The sequence below is a fragment of the Spinacia oleracea genome, chromosome 3 (genome assembly GCF_020520425.1).
Source record: "Spinacia oleracea cultivar Varoflay chromosome 3, BTI_SOV_V1, whole genome shotgun sequence".
In the NCBI taxonomy this organism is placed as follows: domain Eukaryota; kingdom Viridiplantae; phylum Streptophyta; class Magnoliopsida; order Caryophyllales; family Amaranthaceae; genus Spinacia; species Spinacia oleracea.
In genome coordinates this window covers 156,962,670-156,982,485 of record NC_079489.1, presented here as the reverse complement: position 1 = coordinate 156,982,485, position 19,816 = coordinate 156,962,670, and positions in this window count along the sequence as shown.

Below are 19,816 nucleotides of genomic sequence, written 5' to 3'. Positions count from 1 at the left end.
TAACTTCGTATGTATTCAACATATGGTGCTTTATGTATATAGTAGTGAGAATCTTACGCATCATGTACTATTTAAACCTGTCAAATTAAAATGAATGAAAACCCGATTGAGAAGTAACAAATCAGTTCGAAGGAACGGGTTATAACGTAAGAGGGCAGAGAGGCGGCATGCTATGATGTGTGAGCAAACACATCACATCGCCAACACATGCACCATTTCTTTTAAAAAAAAGTACCATTCATTAAAAAAAGAGTACCATTTCGTTAAACAGAGTACCATTTCGTTAAAAATAGTACTATTTCATTAAAAACAAAGTACCATTTCGATTAAAACATGTACCATATCATTGAATTTTTTTGTTGTTATTTTTTTACAAAAACATAACAGACCGGGATTTTTACTTCCTCTATAATGTAATTAAGAAGTAACAAATCCCCATTGAGAGATAACTAAGCTCCATACCCCTAAACAAAAGAAACAGAATAATAATAGGAGGTAATTGATAGCAAGATACCTCCATAAGTATCCCAACATCAACTAAGACAAAAATTCACCCTTTTATCAGTAATGTTGACATGCATAACAACGTCAAGCAACCAGAAAGAAGTATCATGGTTAAACTTGACACAAACTCTTGTAAAATAAAAAAAACTGATCATAACAAACAAGACAAGAAACAAGTCCATGCAAAAATTTCATCAGTAAAATGTACCTCCTAATACAACACCAAGTATTCAGGTTATGTTAGTGAAACCAGACTCAACTCAATTATTTAAAAATGGAATGTCAAGTCTCAATCAACACCAACGAAAGAAGGCATATGGATATTCATACTTTATCGCGTCGATACTATTGTGTAGACTATCTAAGGTACCGTTTTTTTCACCTGAATTTCACTTATTTTATCTTTATCTTGTTGACTCTGAACTTATTTATCTTACCTTATCACCCCTTATATTATTTTTATTTTAATCTTATCTTATAGGCCCTTATTGGAAGTTATAGAAAGGTGTCCTTATCATATCTTATCTTTATTATCTTATCTGAACTCATAAACCCTTCTTTTATCTTATCTTAGAGGTGATCAAAATTCGGGTTGGGCCGGGCCGAGTTTTAACACAAAAATCATGCCAAAATCCATAACTTTGATGCGAGCTTGGCGGGTCAAAACAGGCTTTATTAGACCGGGCTCGAGTTTTGGTTTAAAAGTGCATATTTTAGGATATCCAAACCTGTACTTTTGCAGCTGGATTGGGTCGGGCCAGCGGGCCAGACTACAATTAATCAGATCTATCTTATTTTATCTTAATTTATTAGAGCTGAAATAAATGAAAATAAGGTAAAACATAGCCTACAAGCTAGGGTGATAAAGATTGGAACATTTTCAATAAGCTACCCCCAAGTTTCTTTCCAAGTCGCTACAAAGCCGAGGTTGGCGTAGCGGCAGCCTGTGAGGTATTTCATAATACCTCACAGGGGTATTTTCGTAAATTTACACAAATATCAAACAAATTAGGAATATGACAAAATGAGTAGGACAATAGGAAAAGGACAAAATTAATAAATAAAAAGAGAAGAGAATGACAGAAAAAGAGGAGAGAGAAAGTGATATGAAGTACCATTTCTCTTTTACAATGTACCATTCTTTAAAAAACAAGTACCATTTTCTTTTAAAATGTACCATTCTTTAAAAAACAAGTACCATTTTTTAACAAAACACCATTTGTTTTTTTACAAAATGCCATTCTTACTTAAAAAATACCATTTCATTTCATTTTTTGTACCATTACATCATTTGTTCGATCCATAATCGGTCCAAAAAAATATGACAGCAAGCAGTTTTGTTTTTTCTCTATTTTGTCTCTTTATTGATGTTATGTTTTTGGTGATACATCACAGCATGGGATTTTTACCTCCTGCAAAGCCACCCATAGGCGATTATGCTGAACAAGAAACAAAGACAACAAGCATTTCCTAAGTTGGTGATTCGCAGGCAGTAATGGGGTTTTAGCTGTAGTGGTAGGGTCACCTAAACAAAAATCAGAAAATACTAAATTGCCAAAAAAAATAAAATAAAAAGACGGGACCCCAATCAGAGTTTGTCAATTTGACAGTAACACGTGTGAGACTGAGTTTCTGGATTTCAATATAATAGACCAATGCCAACAGAAAGGGGAACTGCTGAGTTGTAAGCATGTGCTATACTTTCCTGTATTTTTCATAATCAGCATAAAAGTCCACAAAAAAAATTAAATTAAAATTTGTTTTTAAAAAAGAATAATACTCCCTCCGTTTGTTGGTTACGTATTCCTTTTAGGGTGTTTCACAATGTTTATTACGTGACATAATATTTTCTTTTACTCCCTCCGTCCCATATTAGTTGTTACACTTTCCTTATTCGTCCGTCCCAGATTAGTTGTTACAGTTCTAAATATGGAATGACCCCACGATTATTATATTATCTCTCTCTTCCCACTAACTATTTTTTTGTCCCCACCCCCTCTCTCATTCAATTAATAAAATACCCCACTAACTCCTATCACATCCACTTTTTCAATAAAATAACAATTGATAACCAAACAACCACTTATCACCTAAAACTTTGTGCAAAGATAAGTGTAACGACTATTCTGGGACGGAGGGAGTATAAACTTATTATATTGTCATTTTTTGCGCCATCCATTTTAAGTCGATCTAATTTTTTCAACTTATTTAATTTCTTTACAATTTTCCAAGTATGTTAAGTTAGCAATATGTGTGCTTTTCCATTATTGGTTCATTTTGATAAATAAAATAATCTTATTGGTTGTTGTAATGATTAGTGGATGGATGTTTTACCTGGGTTAATTTTCTTAATAAAAAAAGTATAAGAATCTTTATTATACGTTAATAAACGTGTAAAAGTCCAAACGTAACAAACAAAAAGAAACGGAAAGAGTACAAGCAAGTGGCTTCAAATCCAGTAGTAGACTATGGAAACAAAAGGAGCATCATGATTCATGAGGAATCACCACTAGACCTGTCAAAAATCGACCCGACCCGAAAACCGACCCGAACCCGACCCAAAAATACTGGGTCCTGAACAAGATTTTGTGACCCGTAACTCGATTTTATCCGAACTCGAACAACCCTAAAAGGAATGGGTCAAAACCCGACCGAACCCGTTTTGGACCCGACCGATTGAAAATCATTGTATTTATAGTAATAAATGAGATTATGAGAAATTTAAGCATAATAGACACGTTGTTTTTACTATTGTTCTGTGTAATATGAATTTAATTTGAATTATACGCCATTTTATGGTTGAATTTGACTAAATATAAACTTGTGTAGGAAAATTTGTTAATGTGTGCCCATATTTTGTATATTTATCACCTAAATTAATAAAAATATAATGCACGTTTTAAAATCTCTCAACCCGTTGGGTCGACCCGAACCCGAAAGTTCTGGGTCTTGAACAAGCATTTGTAAACCCGAATCCGAAACTGACCGACCCGATACAACCCGAACCCGAAAATAATTTTTTACAACCCGACCCGACCGACCCGTTTGACAGGTCTAATCACCACTGCTTAAAAGAGCAACAATTCGGGTCCCTTAATGTTTTGTTCCATGTTCAACTTCTTGGAAACATTTGTAATGGGTAATACTAATCATGCTAACACAAGTGTAACGTTGGGTTTTGTTTTTCATTGATCTAACATTTAAGAGCAAGAGTCGATGGAGGGAGTTTAAGTGGGGTCATATACCTAATTTTAGTTAATTTTCATTAATTTTTTTCTAAAATTTTTAAGTTCAGCGACCCCTACTACTACGTATAGTTCATGAATTCGCTGTTTTTTTAAGAGTGTTTGGTTAGATGTAATACTTTTTGTTATTTTATTATTTGGTTATCCGACTGTTATAAAACGGTCTAGGTAAAAAAAATATAAAAAAATAATTATAAAAGAAAGGACGAATTATTTTTTACCACCTATAAAAATCGAAAAGTTGTTTTTTACCAGCTAAAAAATAAAAACTTGTATTTTACTTTATGTGTAGCTACCTAATTCAATTTCCTTCCATTTTTTATACTTCATGTGTGATTTTCTTTAACTTTTTCACCCTTTTCTCTTTACTCCATTAAATTTTGTCAATTTTGTGAATTAATAATGGTGATGAAAAATTATGTGAATTCATGTAAAATAAGGAATCGGTGGAAGATAAGAGAGATAAATACATGAAATCGTGGAAGAAGATAACATATTAGAAATATTACGGTTATCATGGCCCCACATGACATTTTTATCATTTTTTCAGGTGGTAAAATACAAGTTTTAAAAATATTTTAAATAGTAAAATACAAATTTTAGTTTTTTTAGGTGGTAAAAAACAATTTATCCTAAAAAAAGAGGAAATAAAATTTGCTCCGTCCTTACCTCCCCTTTTCTCTCCCTCCGCCAATTCTCACTCTTTAGCTTCAATTCAAATAAACTAGTTTGAAATTTTATTTTTCATTGAAAATGTTTTCTACCAAACCGACCTTACAAAAGTGACACTAATTTTTTTTTTTTTTTTAAAAGGTAAGAAAAAAGACTTAGGTTCCCCTTCGCACAAGGGTGAAACCTAAGCTGTCACTTTGAACAATATTATCTAAGTTAGGGCTAGAGTTCGGGGTGATACACAATGGTTCAACAATAAGATGTCCTACATTAGCTATCCAATCTGCTGCTCTATTTGCTTCACGGAAGATATGCTTGATATGGGTAGAGTGAAAATGTTGAAGAAGAGTCCTGCTATCTTGAATAATGTTTTGAAGCTTCCACGGGGGGGGTCCAGATTCCTTTTAGCGAGTTGATCACAAGTAGGTTGTCACCTTCGATGTAGATGTCTTTAATATTCAGTTTGATAGCCTCTTGGATGCCCTTATGAAGGGCTAGGGCTTCTGCCATGTAGACTTGCGAGTTACCCAGGTTAAAAGATTTGGCGATGACCGTATCTCCATTGTTGTTTCTGATGATGATGCCTCCTGCTGCTGATGAGTCTTTTCGTGATCCGTCGAAGTTGAGTTTGAAGGCGCCCAGTGGGGGCGGGAACCACCGCACAAGAATGGGATGTGGGGTGGTTGGAAGAGAAGTGGAAGGATGATGAGTGTTGAAATGGTTACCTCTAAGTTGTTGTGAGTCAATCTGGAGTCTAAGCTCCCATTCTTTGAAGGTGTTAAGAGCTTTAAAATAGCAGCGGCAGGGAGAAAGCTTATTGTTGGAGAACACTAAGGCATTCCTTTCCTTCCAAATAGTCCAGCAAACGGTAATGAACTTCCTGAGCGCAACTTGGTTCCGTCTAAGGTAGTCTAAAGTTTTGAAGAAATCCGTCATAGGGAAGGAGAAATCGAACCAATTTTTAGTTAGTCTATGCATCCAGACATTTTTTGTGTGCTCACAATTGAGGAAGAGATGATTAATATTCTCACTGGCATGGTTACATCTAGGGCAACAACTTGAGGGAATAATTTTCCTATGAAAAAGAGTTTCTTTAGTTGGAATACTTTTATGGCAAATTTGCCATAAAAAGATCTTTAGTTTTGGAGCTATATTGAGTTTCAAAATCCATCTAAACTCCCATTTTTTATCAGAGACTAGGAGTTCGTGTGCAAGCCAGGTAGCGGATTTAACTGAGAACTCTCCAGAGTTTGTGCATCCCCAAATGGGGCTGTCAGGCAGTTCATTAACAGGGATAGGGATCCCTTTAATCAAAAGTGACACTAATTGTCTATGTAGCACTAATACACATCTTTATCACGTACCAAAAGAGAGGATCCCACATTATACAAGTAGTACGAAATAGTGAGAGGAAAAGGGTACCTAGTACATGGGGAACACTTTATTTTTCGCAAATTACACTGTCACAGTATTAAGGCAGACCCAGAAATAGGACAGTACAAAGGCTTGTGAATGTTTAATAGACCCTGGAATTTTCATTTAAACCACACGAAAATTTATGGTTTTGGAAACAAAGTTTTCGGTTGGGAATTCAAAAAATCCGTCAACAACTGCTGCGTACAAGTAATAGGGCTAGTTTGGTTGACACTCTAATACATGGGAAGTTTCATTTCCTAGGAAGTGAAGAGCAAAGAGTTGTTTGGTTGACATGTGCATAAGAAGTGAAACTTCCTAGGAAGTTATACTTCCCCAAAATAGGGGAGGTTGCTTACCTCGTCCTCCCTAGGTAAGTAGAACTTTCCATGAGAATTTTAACTTCCTATGTTCAACCAAACAAGAATACTCAATTCCTAAGAAGTTAAAAATACATGGGAATTGCAAATACAATGGAAATATAACTTCCCAAGTGCAACCAAACATCACCCTAGTCTAATACTCTAATATGGAGTATGCAAGTTAAATCCGCCAACAAGTGAACACTGACCCGAAAAAATAAACCAAAACCGATCAGATATAAACCCAAAATCCACCAACTTCAATCAACTTGCTCAAGTATAGTGTAACTCCATAATATTATGGTTGTCAAAAATAAAAAAAAAACTCCATATAATTATATAAACTCCAAAGGTTCAAATAGAGCCGATCAACATGGGTCTGGCCCGCTGCCCCAACCCGAAAATTACTGGGTTTTGGGCAGCATATTTCGGCCCGTTTTCGGACCCAGCCCGACTTGAACTTTTTAAAAAAATTGCGAGCTTTGGGCAACGTAAAACTACAATTTTAGTTATAAATTTGGCCCGCCCCGAAAAGGCCGCTAAATTTGGCCTGAAATAGCGGGTTTTGGTCACAAAAATTGGCCCGAAGTTTGGCCCGGTCCGGCCCGACACAACAGACAATTTTTTATGTCCTCGCCCCGACCCAAACCCGGGCCGACCCGCCTTTTGATCAGGTCTAGTTCAAGGCTTCACGAATGCAATACGAGTGGGAAGTTCCTAGGAAAGGGCTGTACAGACTCGAAACCACGACCAAGATCAAGGGGGTAAGTGGGTAACACTCCAATAGAGGTGATCAAAATCCGAGCCGGTTTTTACACCAAAAATCATGCCCGAACCTACAAATTTGGTGCGGCCTTTTTGGGCCGGATTCGAGCTTTGGAAATAAATGAGTATTTTAGACTACCTAAACCCGCACCTTTTTCGGACTGGGTCAGGCCTGCCTGTCCGGCACGGACTATACTTGATCAGGTCTACACTCTAACTAATGAGTCATCTAGGCGGTACGTTACTCCCTAAGGCTATAGTATTCGGGTATGTGTATGACTGTATGAGTCATTAAGGTTGCTATCAAACAGTAGCTTCTAGGATGAAAATTTCTAGATGGATCACATAAATACTAAATAGAATTGAACTAATGATAGTAATTTTACGTAACAAAATGGGAGCTAGGCTATGACTACACTACATGTACCATACAAGTCAAAGGTGCCAACCAGACACAAAAAATAGGGAAAAAATGAATGCACTTCATGTGTAAGAAGCCCACGAGTCATAAAGAGAAAACGACCTAGGATGGGCAATATCCAATATGCATTAGGGTATGTTAAGCAATACACAAATTCTTATTTACAATAGGTGTACAATAAATATTGTACACCGGAGTAAAAGTTAACTCAAAATGCTTAAAAGTTAAGCATATATATATGTAAAAGTTATCTATTTTTTAGTGATAAATTTTTTCATTTTAGTAAAACTTATTTCTTCAAAATAACTAATAATGTATAAAATTAATCATTTAACCCTTTAAAATATTTATCTATCAATTTTTTTTTACTAATATAAAAGTTAATCAAAACTAGGTTAAAGTTACAAAAAAAGAAGGTTAAAGTTATCTTAGCGTACAATAAATTTATTGTACAACTTGTGCGCACAAGACCTTTTGGAACTATAAAATAAGTAAAAATCTCCATGTTTTGGAGTATAAACTAGTTTTAGGCCCGGGCGATGCCCCGGGTTACTACATTAATAACATTAACGTTTACTTATATATAATTTTTTGTAATGATAACATGAAACATGTACCCCCTCCGTATTTATTTAAGAGATACACTTGGCCGGGCACGTGTATTAAGAAAAAGAATTGAATGAATTAAAATAATAAAGCAAGTGGGGTTGGGTAGATATTTTAATAAGTAAACAAGTGGGGACCATGTCATTTTGGGGGTGGGAGGTGGGGTGGGTAAATTAGATGTATGATTTAATTAGAAGGTGGAGTTGATAAGTTACTAAAAATAGCAAGTGTATCTCTTAAATAAATACGGATGGAAAAGACAAGTGTATCTCTTAAATAAATACGGAGGGAGTAATAGCTTAGTGGTAAAAGCTTTATTGTTTAAACTCATGGTCATGAGTTCAAACCTTACACAAACCATGTTTGCCATTTTTTTATGTACATGAATATTACATGGAGAGAACGACCCATAAGCAGAGCGCCACGTTCACGTATACCTTCTTGTAAACGCCTTTTAATATATAGTATAGATAGATGTATGATGGCAGTGACGAATCCCAAAGTTTAAGTAGTGACATCACTACTTAAAATTAATAAAAAGTTAACTGAAATTAAGTATATATATAAAAAATTAATTAAAATTTGATAGATTAAGTAAATCGAAAATGAAAAAAGGTCGCAACATGCGACCTTTAACCCGTGTTACAATGATGACATGGCATGCTTATGTTTCATGATTTTAATTGGAAACTAAAATATTTAATTTGTATATCCTATTTTAAATGTTTCAAAAAAAATCTAGGAAAATCTTAATATTCTAATTTGTTTCTTTATTTATATCGAATACCTTATTTACATATTTTCATAGTAAAAATATTGCATTGATAGTAAAAATATTATGATGACTCATAGCCTACGTGTCGCCTACATATACCAATTAAACTGCGACACATAAGATTGCGACAACTAAATATTGTCGCAACTTGCGACCTTTATCATCACCCTAAGTAAATATTAATTAAAATATTTTGTAATTTTGTATTTTATGTTAGAACATACAAGAGTATTTAACATATATTATTGTACATGAGCTCCTTAATTCTAGCATTAGTGCATTACTCTATAAATGAATAATGGCACTAACGAATCCATAAAGTTTAGGCAGTGACATCACTACTTAAAATTAATAAAAAAAATTAACTGAATTTAAATATATATAAAAAAAAATTAAAATTTGATAGATTAAGTCGGGAAATGATAAATCCAAGGAAGAATTTCACTTCTTCCAAGGAAATCACCTTTAAAAAAATGTGGATTTCCTTGGAAGAAGTAAAATTTTCCTTGGATTTATCACTTCCCGATTAAGTCAATATTAATTAGAATACTTTGTAATCTTGTATTTTATGTTAGCACATAAAAGAGTATTTAACATATATTGTTGTAAATGAGCTCCTTAATTCTAGCATTACTCTTAACTCCTCAATTCTAACATTACTGATTACTCTAGCCTAATAATTCAAGCTAATTTACAACAATAAATGTCACATATATAGTAACCTAAAATACAAGATTATAACATATTCTAACTAATATTTACGTAATCTATCAAAATTAAGAACTTACTCTGTTTCATAAATATTGCACCATCTAATTTTTTACACTATTCACACTAGAATTTTGACATATTTTGTGATTCATACATAAGAAAAATTATAGTCATGTAGGATCTTGTTAGATTTTTATCGGAATATATTATCTAAATATCAACTTTTCATAACTTTTACTTATACATAATTTGAGAGATTAAGAGTCAAAGTATGTGTAGAAAAACGTAAAGTCAACCATGGTTACAATATTTAAGGAACGGAGAAAAAAATATAAACTTCCTCCGATTGTTAATACTTGCAACGTGTGCCACTTTCACACATGCCTATACACAACTTTAATCATTAATATCTTTAAGCAAAAATTATAAAAAATTAATATTTTGAAAATACAAATTGAGACGAACATAACAAGATCCTACATAACTACTCCTTCCGTATTTATTTAAGGGATACATTTGTCTTTTCAGACCGTATTTATTTAAGAGATACACTTGCCATTTTTAGTAACTTACCAACCTCACGATCTAATTAAATAATACATCTAATTTACCTTATGACCCATCATCCTATTAAACAAATAACTTTAGAAACCCACCCCACCTTCCACCCAAAATGACATGGTCCCCACTTGTTTACTTACTAAAATATCTACCCAACCCCACTTGCATTATTATTTTATTTCATTCAATTCTTATTCTTAATACCCGTGCCCGGCTAAGTGTATCCCTTAAATAAATACGGATGTGTATGTTTTATCTTATATATAAATAATCAACAATAGTTAAAATAGAATAGGTAAAATAGTGTAAAATACACAAACATTACGTGTATTAAAAATCAGATTTTTTTGTTTTTTTTTACTGACACCACTTAAACTCGCTCCCTCCGCCACCTATTTAGAATGGAAGCACATCAATGCAAACAAATGTGATAAGCCTGCAACGAGGTTGTCTACATCGCTGGTAACCAGCGAACTAAGCACCCCATACCCACTTTAAAAAATAAAAAAAATTGGAAACATGGCCCACCTTCAAATAAATGTGTAAAAGTGTTGTGAACTTGTTATATACTGTCATTTCTAATATAAATATTGCCATTGTTGTATATATACTGTCATTGTTGTATTAAAATACTGTCACAATCACCCAAAAAAGGAAATTTTGTATACAACTGTAATGAAATATAAAAAGTAAAGAGACCATTTAAATGAATGGATAAAAGTGTTGCATATTAAATGAATGGGTAAAAGTATGTATACAAGTGTTATATAAGTTTTGTCATCGTTTGCATAAATACTGTCATTGTTGTATTAAAATACTGTCATTGTTGTACTAATTATTGTCATTTTTGCTCATATGTAGTACTTTGTTTGACTTTTCAACTCATGAGATGAAATTACCATTTTATCCCGGATATGGAGTAATTGTGCCGCTGGTTACCAGCGATGTAGCCTCCCTCAGCCTGCAACGTCCCAAACTGAGAGACGGAGTGGGTGGGTGTGACCCGCATGGGGCACAGAGGATCTTCCCAACCCTCCCCATAATTCAGAATAAGTATGGAATAATTAATTTGGGGTCTGACTAAAACAGAAGAAGATCTATATCTTTCCATTATCATCTCAATCTTTTCTTCTCATCTTTTTTTTCTATCCTCATTTTTCAACTCTGGGAAAAGAAAGAAAGTGTGCTACATTCATCTCTACTGAAAGACATGATTAATTATGGTGTGGCATCAGAAAGCTTCATAAATGAGCAATTATTTGATTATAAATCAGAGCCCACACATAATCATTGGTTATCTTCCCAAAAACAGGGCAAAGACTGTTAGAATAATGCCTTGAATCGGTCAAGCCCCCTTATTGCAAGTCTGCAACGCCCTAGCACGGGGATCTCGCTGCCCGGTCAGCGAGTCGGGGTCCAGAGGCGACGCCCCTGGTTTAGGGCCGATGGGGGTTCGGGGGCGTTACGGTATCTGTTATTCTGGACTAGGGTTATCTATTTTGGGCCTATTTTCTGGGTTTTTCCGCATCTGTCTAGAGAGTACTATATAAACTCTTTAGGTCATAACTTAGCCGTATTCTGTAATCTGTATTCCTCGAGATCAATAAAACTTCCCTCCCCTCTGCCTGTGGACGTAGCTAACACATTATTAGTGAACCACGTTAAATCTCTCCATTCTTTAATTACGTTAATTTAATCTTTCTTTGCATCCGTTATAACAGCCTGCGAATCACTATTTATCAATCCAATATACGAAGTACAACTAAGTGTCCCTCACTCATCCCCAACCCCCACCAAAAAAGGGCATACTCCACAGTCCACAATCCCAACTCCATTAATGAAGGATTCACCATAATTTCATCAAACTACCCGTGACAATGTTCGTATTCTTATCACCTTTTTCTGTCACTCAATAAAAATGTGGGTAAACGAAGGAATTCAATGATCGTTCATGTTGATTCTATAAAGCAATTCGTCTTTTTTTGGACTTGTTTATCTCATGTGTAAAATATTGTTCGGTTAAGATTCTGTTTACTTCACCATATTTTGGTCAATAAGTTTGAAGAATATTTTTTTTTTCCAACTTCCAATAAGGGTGCATAATATAAGATAAGATAAAATTAGTACTACGTACGGAGTATAAGATACATTCAGGGTGAATAAGATAATATAAGTGAAATTCAGGTAAAAAGAACGGTATCTAAGTCAAACAAAAAACTCCATACTCGTTCACTTCTAGGAATTCATACTTCTCATATTTCGATGTAAAAAGTGTAAAAGATTTTTTACAAACTTTTAGGAAAGACGGTCTAACCGTTAGACCTCTTTTGGAACTAATTAGTAATGCACTTTAACTAATTAGTTAACCACTGAAACCAATTAGTTAAGTCTGAAATTCAAAGAGTTAATCAACGAAACCAATTAATTATGCAACTGAACCAATTAGTTAAACAATGAAACTGATTAGTTAAGCAATGAGATCAATTAGTTAAAATTTTATGAATTTTATTTAATAAAAGTTTGTTAAAAATAATAACTATTCGACTCATAAATTTAACTATTTGTCTTTATACCTTAACTATTTTGTTATTCAATTAGTTATAATTTTATGGATTTTAGTTATGTTTTACACTGGTTTAATTAGTACCAAAAAAAGTGGTCTGACCATTAGACGATTTTACACAAGGTTTTGAAGATTTTTAATATAGCATGACAAGATCATGATCTTTTAGCAGGGAAAAGGAAACACAAGAAGAACAAACAAAGTTCTTTAGAAACGGGTAAGAAACCCAGAAGGATATGATTAAGCTTGATTAGCATTGATAAAAGGGTGCCTAAACTTTGTTAGTAGTAGTAGTATGTAGAAGCAAACGCAATCCAGCTGAAAAGAAGCCGACAAAAGTAGAGAGATTTCAACCAGATTCTGGCGTCTTTCAATGCAATAAAGGGTTAAAGACATGATCTAACTTGACCTGACTCGTATAAAGATGGTAAAAAAGTGATCTTGATTTTTGAACTAAATTACACCTCACCTCGCACTAAACCCTTCGTTCACGAGGGCGTTAAAATCGCAGCCAGGCATGTATTATGAAATATATGCCATGGGCTTGTTTGTAATTTCCCAGCCATTTTGAAATTGTTGAATAGTCAACCCCGTTTGCCAACTTGGATCCCGTTACTGCCAATTTTGTAATATGAATACCATTTTAAAATATTTAGCACCATTTTTGTGATATTAATACCACTTTATAAAATTTAGTACAAAACGAGTACCATTTAAGGAAAATGAATTTCATTTAGAAAAAATTTAGTACCATTTTTGTAATACCAATACCATTTTCCTAATGAATTGCCAAGTCAGCACCCCGTTTTACAAGTGTACAATACCGTTTTACATTTCCCCCCAAAAATATTTACCATTTAGATTTTCCTTTTTATTTGGAGTTGGCATGTTTTTGCAAATACATGTCTGGCATGTACTTGGACTTCCTCTTCGTTCACTGGTCATCTTTGGATATCTACGTTTACCGTTGTAAACCCAAGGCAAGCAGTAATCCAATGGTCCACCGTAATACAAATGTTAATCCAGATGCGACTCCACCACAACTTTGAAGGGATACACTTGGCCAGACACGGATATTAAGAAGAAGAATTGAATGGAATAAAGTAATAAAACAAATGGGGTTGGGGTAGATATTTAATAAGTGAAACAAGTGGAGACATGTCATTTTAGAGGGGTGGGGGTGGAGCGTAGTTCTGAAATTATTTGTTCAATAGGGTGGTGGGGTCATAGGATATATTAGATAGATTATTTAATTAGATGGTGGAATTGATAAGTTACTAAAAATGATAAGTGTATCTTTTAAATAAATAGGACCGAAAAAGGCAAGTGTATCCCTTAAATAAATACGGAGGGAGTGTCTTGATTCATTACTGTTTGGATATCAAATTGGCTCCTAATTGGGTCTGTCCAATTAGCTCTTAATTGGGTATGTCCAAATTGACTCCTAATTAGGGTTGCAGCCCAAAAACCCACTAGGCTTATAAGTTATAACACATGGCAGACTTCTTCAAGGATTCCAAATCCTCACTTTGGCCCAGATCCACTATAACAAAGTTCATCAACATTTATTATGGAACACTATAAATATTTCGCCTCATGCCACATCCCAAGTTACACTCATTTACGACCTTCACACAAACGCACACTTTAACCTATTAAGAACTCTCTTACGATCCAAACGCTTTCCTTGGAGTACCCAGATGCCAGTTTAACTCACTTGTGTGCATGTATTGTCGAGCCCAATCAACCCAAATACAAGTAGATCTTCTCCCATCACAAATAGGCTTCATCCGAAACTACTTGTTTCATACTTGGAACAATCACAAATTAAACAAAACCAAACCAAACTTAGTCCATGTCAGCAAGACTCAGTTAAAAGTGTAGGAACATGGATGGATAATCAAGTGCAACTTCACAAGACTTGTACCACTTTACGAAACTTTAGCTAAATTTTCAAAAGCGTTCAGCCACTTGAAGTGTAACACCAATTTTTAATGGTTGACTACCTCATACAGACACTTTAGATGAAACTAAGTCCGTGTTTGGTTCACATAAGAATTAAATTTCATACGGAGTATTAAATTTGTTTTATTTTTCATGGTAAATTACTTCCTTAAGCTTCCTAGGAAATGCCCAGTTCTTATTTGGCTGTATTAAGAAATCTACGCTTCCAATGACATGAGAACTATGACTTATCAAAGCTCAAAAAGTTTCACCTCCGTTGCCATTTTATTTGTTTCATGCCAACTAAACAACATGGTAAATGCCAAAGTCATACTTCATTCTCTAATTGCTTGACCAACGCCTTAAAGGGAAATGATTTTGGCACATCAATCAGTTTTCTAAACTAAGAGTATGCACCAAGAGTATGACATGCATAGAGTTTACAGCTAAACAGCCAATACAAACTTTTCTATGATGCGGTCTTACACAAAAGACCACCTTGGTATCATATAAGTTAAGCACTTGAACTAATTAGTTAAACACTGAAACCAATTAGTTAAGCAAATGAATTAATTAGTTAAGCAATTGAATCAATTAATTAAGTAATGTAATAAATTAGTTAAGAAATTGAACCAATTAGTTAAGCAACAAAAGTGGTTTTTCCGATAAGGTGGTCTTACACAAAAGTTGCCGAACAGCCAAATGGGCAAGTATAGTACCTTTCAAGTTTTCATCTAACTTTGCTGGGACCCATAGCGGGAACAAGGTGCAATCCAATGAAGCATGTATCCTGCACATGAGCAGGGGTTTAATTCCTAAACATACGGAGTAATATTTGGGGTTACTACACCTCTTGTTGAAGATTATGCCTAATATTCAGGAATAAAAGTAAGTGCCAAATATGGGAAACGAGAGTAGGCAAGTCCAAATTGCAAACTGCATTAAGAGACATCCATGCTGGTAGCTGTCAAGGATGGAAACCCAAATTGAGAAATAGTGCCTACTTAACACTAATCCGCTCAGTAAAGTGAAGACATTTACAGCCAAAAACCAAATCCGATAGCAGGGCCGTTTCTGGCAATTTGGAGGCCCTGTGCTAAAATATAGATATTGGTCCCCTATAAATTTTTACGGGAAATTATTTAATGTAAAACGCATAATTATTATATTAATATTGTTTTATTTATACAAAATATAAAGTCAAATTAATAATATGGTATAACGTTTTATGTGTGATGGTTTGAGAAAATTGATGTAAAGGTTTGATGGACATGAAAAAAGCAAATAAAAAAAGGGGCATGAGAAGAATCAAACCCTGGCTTAGCTACCACAATTTTAATTCCTTACCAACTGGGACAAAGATTACTTAATGCATAACAAAACAGTTGTTAAATATATAATATTTTTTCTTGAGGGGTTTAACCAACATAATTTCTTTTTGGGACCCCAAAATTTTGTGGCCTGGTGCTGGAGGTCCGCCTGGACCTCCCTTTAGCCAGCCCTGTCTGATAGTAACCCGTTATCTATTACCCCTTCTATTCTTAAATAAGTGTCTTATTCGGTGAAAAACAAACGCTTCGTTCCTAAATAAGTGTCTTGTTTGGGAGAAAAAACACGGTTATTAAGAAAACTGAAAAGTGTGTAAGAAAAATAATGAATGAGAGTTTTTTTATAGGGAAGGGGAAAAATAGAGGATTGTTATTGATAATGTACAGATAAAAGTGGATGTGGAAATGGAAAAATGTAACAATCATGACTTATGGAAAAGTGAAGAAAGTGTATACGGAATATCCAAAAATAGAAACAAGACACTTAGTAGAATGCCAAATTGAGAAATAGTGCCTACTTAACACTAATCTGCTCAGTAAAGTGAACTAATACAGCCAAAAACCAAAAACATGATAGTAACACATTATCTATTGCATATTATTCACAATTTCACATGGATTCTTCTACAGGCCAATTTTAATACCCATAATTAGAAGATAGAGCTGTCAGGGTGTTTAATGTTTCTATAGAGACAGAAAACAGATGCCACGGTAAAAAGTCCTGGCATTCTTATGCTTCAAAAATCAAAATGCAGCATCAATTAACAATTTATTTATACTTTAAGGTAGTGTTCTCTTCACCTGAATTTCACTTATCTTATCTTATTTTATTTTATTGGCTCTGAACTTATCTTATCTTATCTTATCTTATCTTATCTTATCTTATCTTATCTTATCTTATTGACCCTTATCTTATCTTATCTGAACTTATTGACCATTATCTTATCTTATCTTATCTAATTGACCCTTATCTTATCTTATTGACCCTTATCTTATTGAAACTTATAGTATAACCTTATGTAATATTTACCTTATCTTATCTTATCTTATTGGCCCTGAACTTATCTTATCTTATCTTATCTTATCTTATTGACCCTGAACTTATCTTATCTTATCTTATCTTATTGACCCTGAACTTATCTTATTTTATCTTATCTTATCTTATCAGACCTGAAATAAGTGAAAATAAGGTGAAGAGAACAGAGCCTAATTTAAACTTAGTAATGTAACAACAATCGACTAAGGGTGTGTTCTGTTCAATTTATTTGACCTGAACTTATCTGAACTTATCTGATCTTATCTGAACTTATCTGAACTTATCTAAACTTATATGATCTTATCTGAACTTATCTGATCTGAACTTATCTGAACTTATTGGAACTTATCTGAACTTATTGGAACTTATTGAAATTTATTGGAATTTATTAGACCTGAAACTTATTTTTTTAAGGTGAATAGAACGCACCACAGATAGTAGACCTCGGGTACTTATTTGCTGGCTGCACATAGAATCTGATGAACTTTGTTAAATAAATAAATTAAAAGGGGTAACAATAATTGGGAAATGATATGATTAGTGTGGAGCTTTATAGACTATCGAGTATCGACCCCCTAATGGTAGGCAGCTTTCTCTGTTGGCTTTCCTTTTTTTAATTAGGTGAGTGCTGTCTAAAGGCTCAGGTTGAAAGGTAAACAAAAGCTTTCCATAAATAAAAAAACATAAAAAAAAAGAAAGGTAAACAAAAGCAGAATCTTGATCAGGAAATTTCTTTTTCCACTTTTTCATGTATAAATCAAACTTTAATAAAACCAGAAACATCCCTTTCACGGTTTTCACCCCTTGAAGTAGGAATGACAATGGATTGGACTCGGGTCGGATGTAGTAAAATCTGTATCCGATCTATTTAAAATTCGGACTTCAAAATTGCATCCATATTCAAATCCATTTACAATTCGGACTCTAAAATTGCATCCATATCTATATCCATTTAAAATTCGGACTCCAAAATTGCATCCATATCCAAATACGAATCCATATCGATATCTAAATCTGAATCCTGCATTGTTTACTTACATATAACTTGTATTTTTTAAATTTTAAACTCGATTTAGAAATCTTATTTCTCATTTACAAAAATCTAATGAGTTTCTAATAAATTAATAACTTACCAATATATGCGTTTTAATCAAATATATTAGATTATATTGGGAACTTTCTTTTAAAAAAAAAGTTATGTACGAAAAATAATACACTTTGGAATAATTTTAGGTCGAATTTGCACTCGGATTCGGACTCGGGTCGGATTCGGATTCAGGTCGGAGTCTCTGCAGACTCCATATCCGATCCATATCCATTCGGATTTGGATGTTTTTAATCGGATTCGGATTCGGACTTTTTTTTTCTCGGATTCGGATCAGATTTTTTCCTTCGGATCTGGTCGGACTCAGTTTTGATTCGAATGTGATTGCCATCCCTACCTTGAAGAGAGCCAAAACACAATAATAAAAAAAAAAAAAAAAAAAAGGTGAGTTGATAGATGTGGCTTCCAGTGAAAAAACAAATTAGCTGGTTAACTCCATCATGACAAAGAATCAAAACTTTGTAACATGGACCTTTCAATTCACCTAAACACCCGTGTAGAATATTTGACATTCAGCAAGAACATGAATACTTGGACATGCCAAATTAAGCCAAAAAGATGGAAATTTTATGGAAAATGAAGAGTGTCTTCTAATGCCTAGACATGTATCCATGCTAGAGCATAGAATAATATAGTACAGAGTAACATCTTATGGTAATTTAGAGCTTCTTGTACAAAATTTTCAAGACAAAAAACAAAATACAGCTACACTAACTTGTAAAACAGCACATTTTCTGGAAAACACCATTGTAATTAATGGTTTCTCTAATATCTTGCAATTGGAAAATAATTGACACAAAGGACTCATATGGCTTTTTAATCTATTTCTTACCCAAAAGACTAAACCAATCAGCATACAGCATATACTTAAAGATGGATGTGGGCCGGTCCGGCCTGAATCCCGACCCGACCAGGCACGAAAAAAGCCCGACCCGACATGGGCACGAAGTCGTAGGCCGTGGGCCATAATTTTTTGGAAAAAGCATGACAAGGCACGGCACAACTCGACCCGACACGACAAAGCACGCAAAATTTTGTAAAATTAGCCTTAGGCACGACGGCCCGGCCCAGCACGAAAGCCAGCGGACTCGTGCCGGGATTGGGCCTTATTTTGAAATTTTCGGCTCGGCCCAGCACGATACAACGTGGTCCTGGCCCGGTTAGGCCCACTGCCCGTGGGCTTGGCACGAAGCCCGACCCGGCCCACGACCATCTTTAATATACTAATGTTTCAATAGAGTATGTGCCACAGTTTTTACTATCCAAAAGACTAGTTCATCCATCAACTATTACAGGACTGAAAGGCTTGGCAAAATGGACCAGATAGGTACACAATTACAATTACAATAAGGCACTAAAAGAAAAAAATAAGGTGGCTTTCTATAAGCCGGGATGTGTCACTCCAATCCATGAGCATCTTCATTACTAGGGATACTAGCTCAAAAAGATGATGGAACTTTGAGTAAATTAGGAATGCTATCTGAACCAAATGCAAGTTGGAGATATTTTGATGCGCAAAAGGTCTTGCGTGCACAAGTTGTACAATAAATTTATTGTGCACCAACATAACTTTAATCCAGTTTTCTCTAACTTTTACTCAGTTTATTCTAACTTTTATATTATTAAAAAAAAAAGTTAATAGATAAACATTTTAAAGTATCAAATGATTAATTTTATACATTGTTAGTGATTTTGAAGAAATATTTTTTATTAAAATAAAATTTTTTATTACTAAAAAGTAGATAACTTTTACATATATAAGGGTGACTTTTAAGCATTTTACGTCAACTTTAACTTCGGTGTAC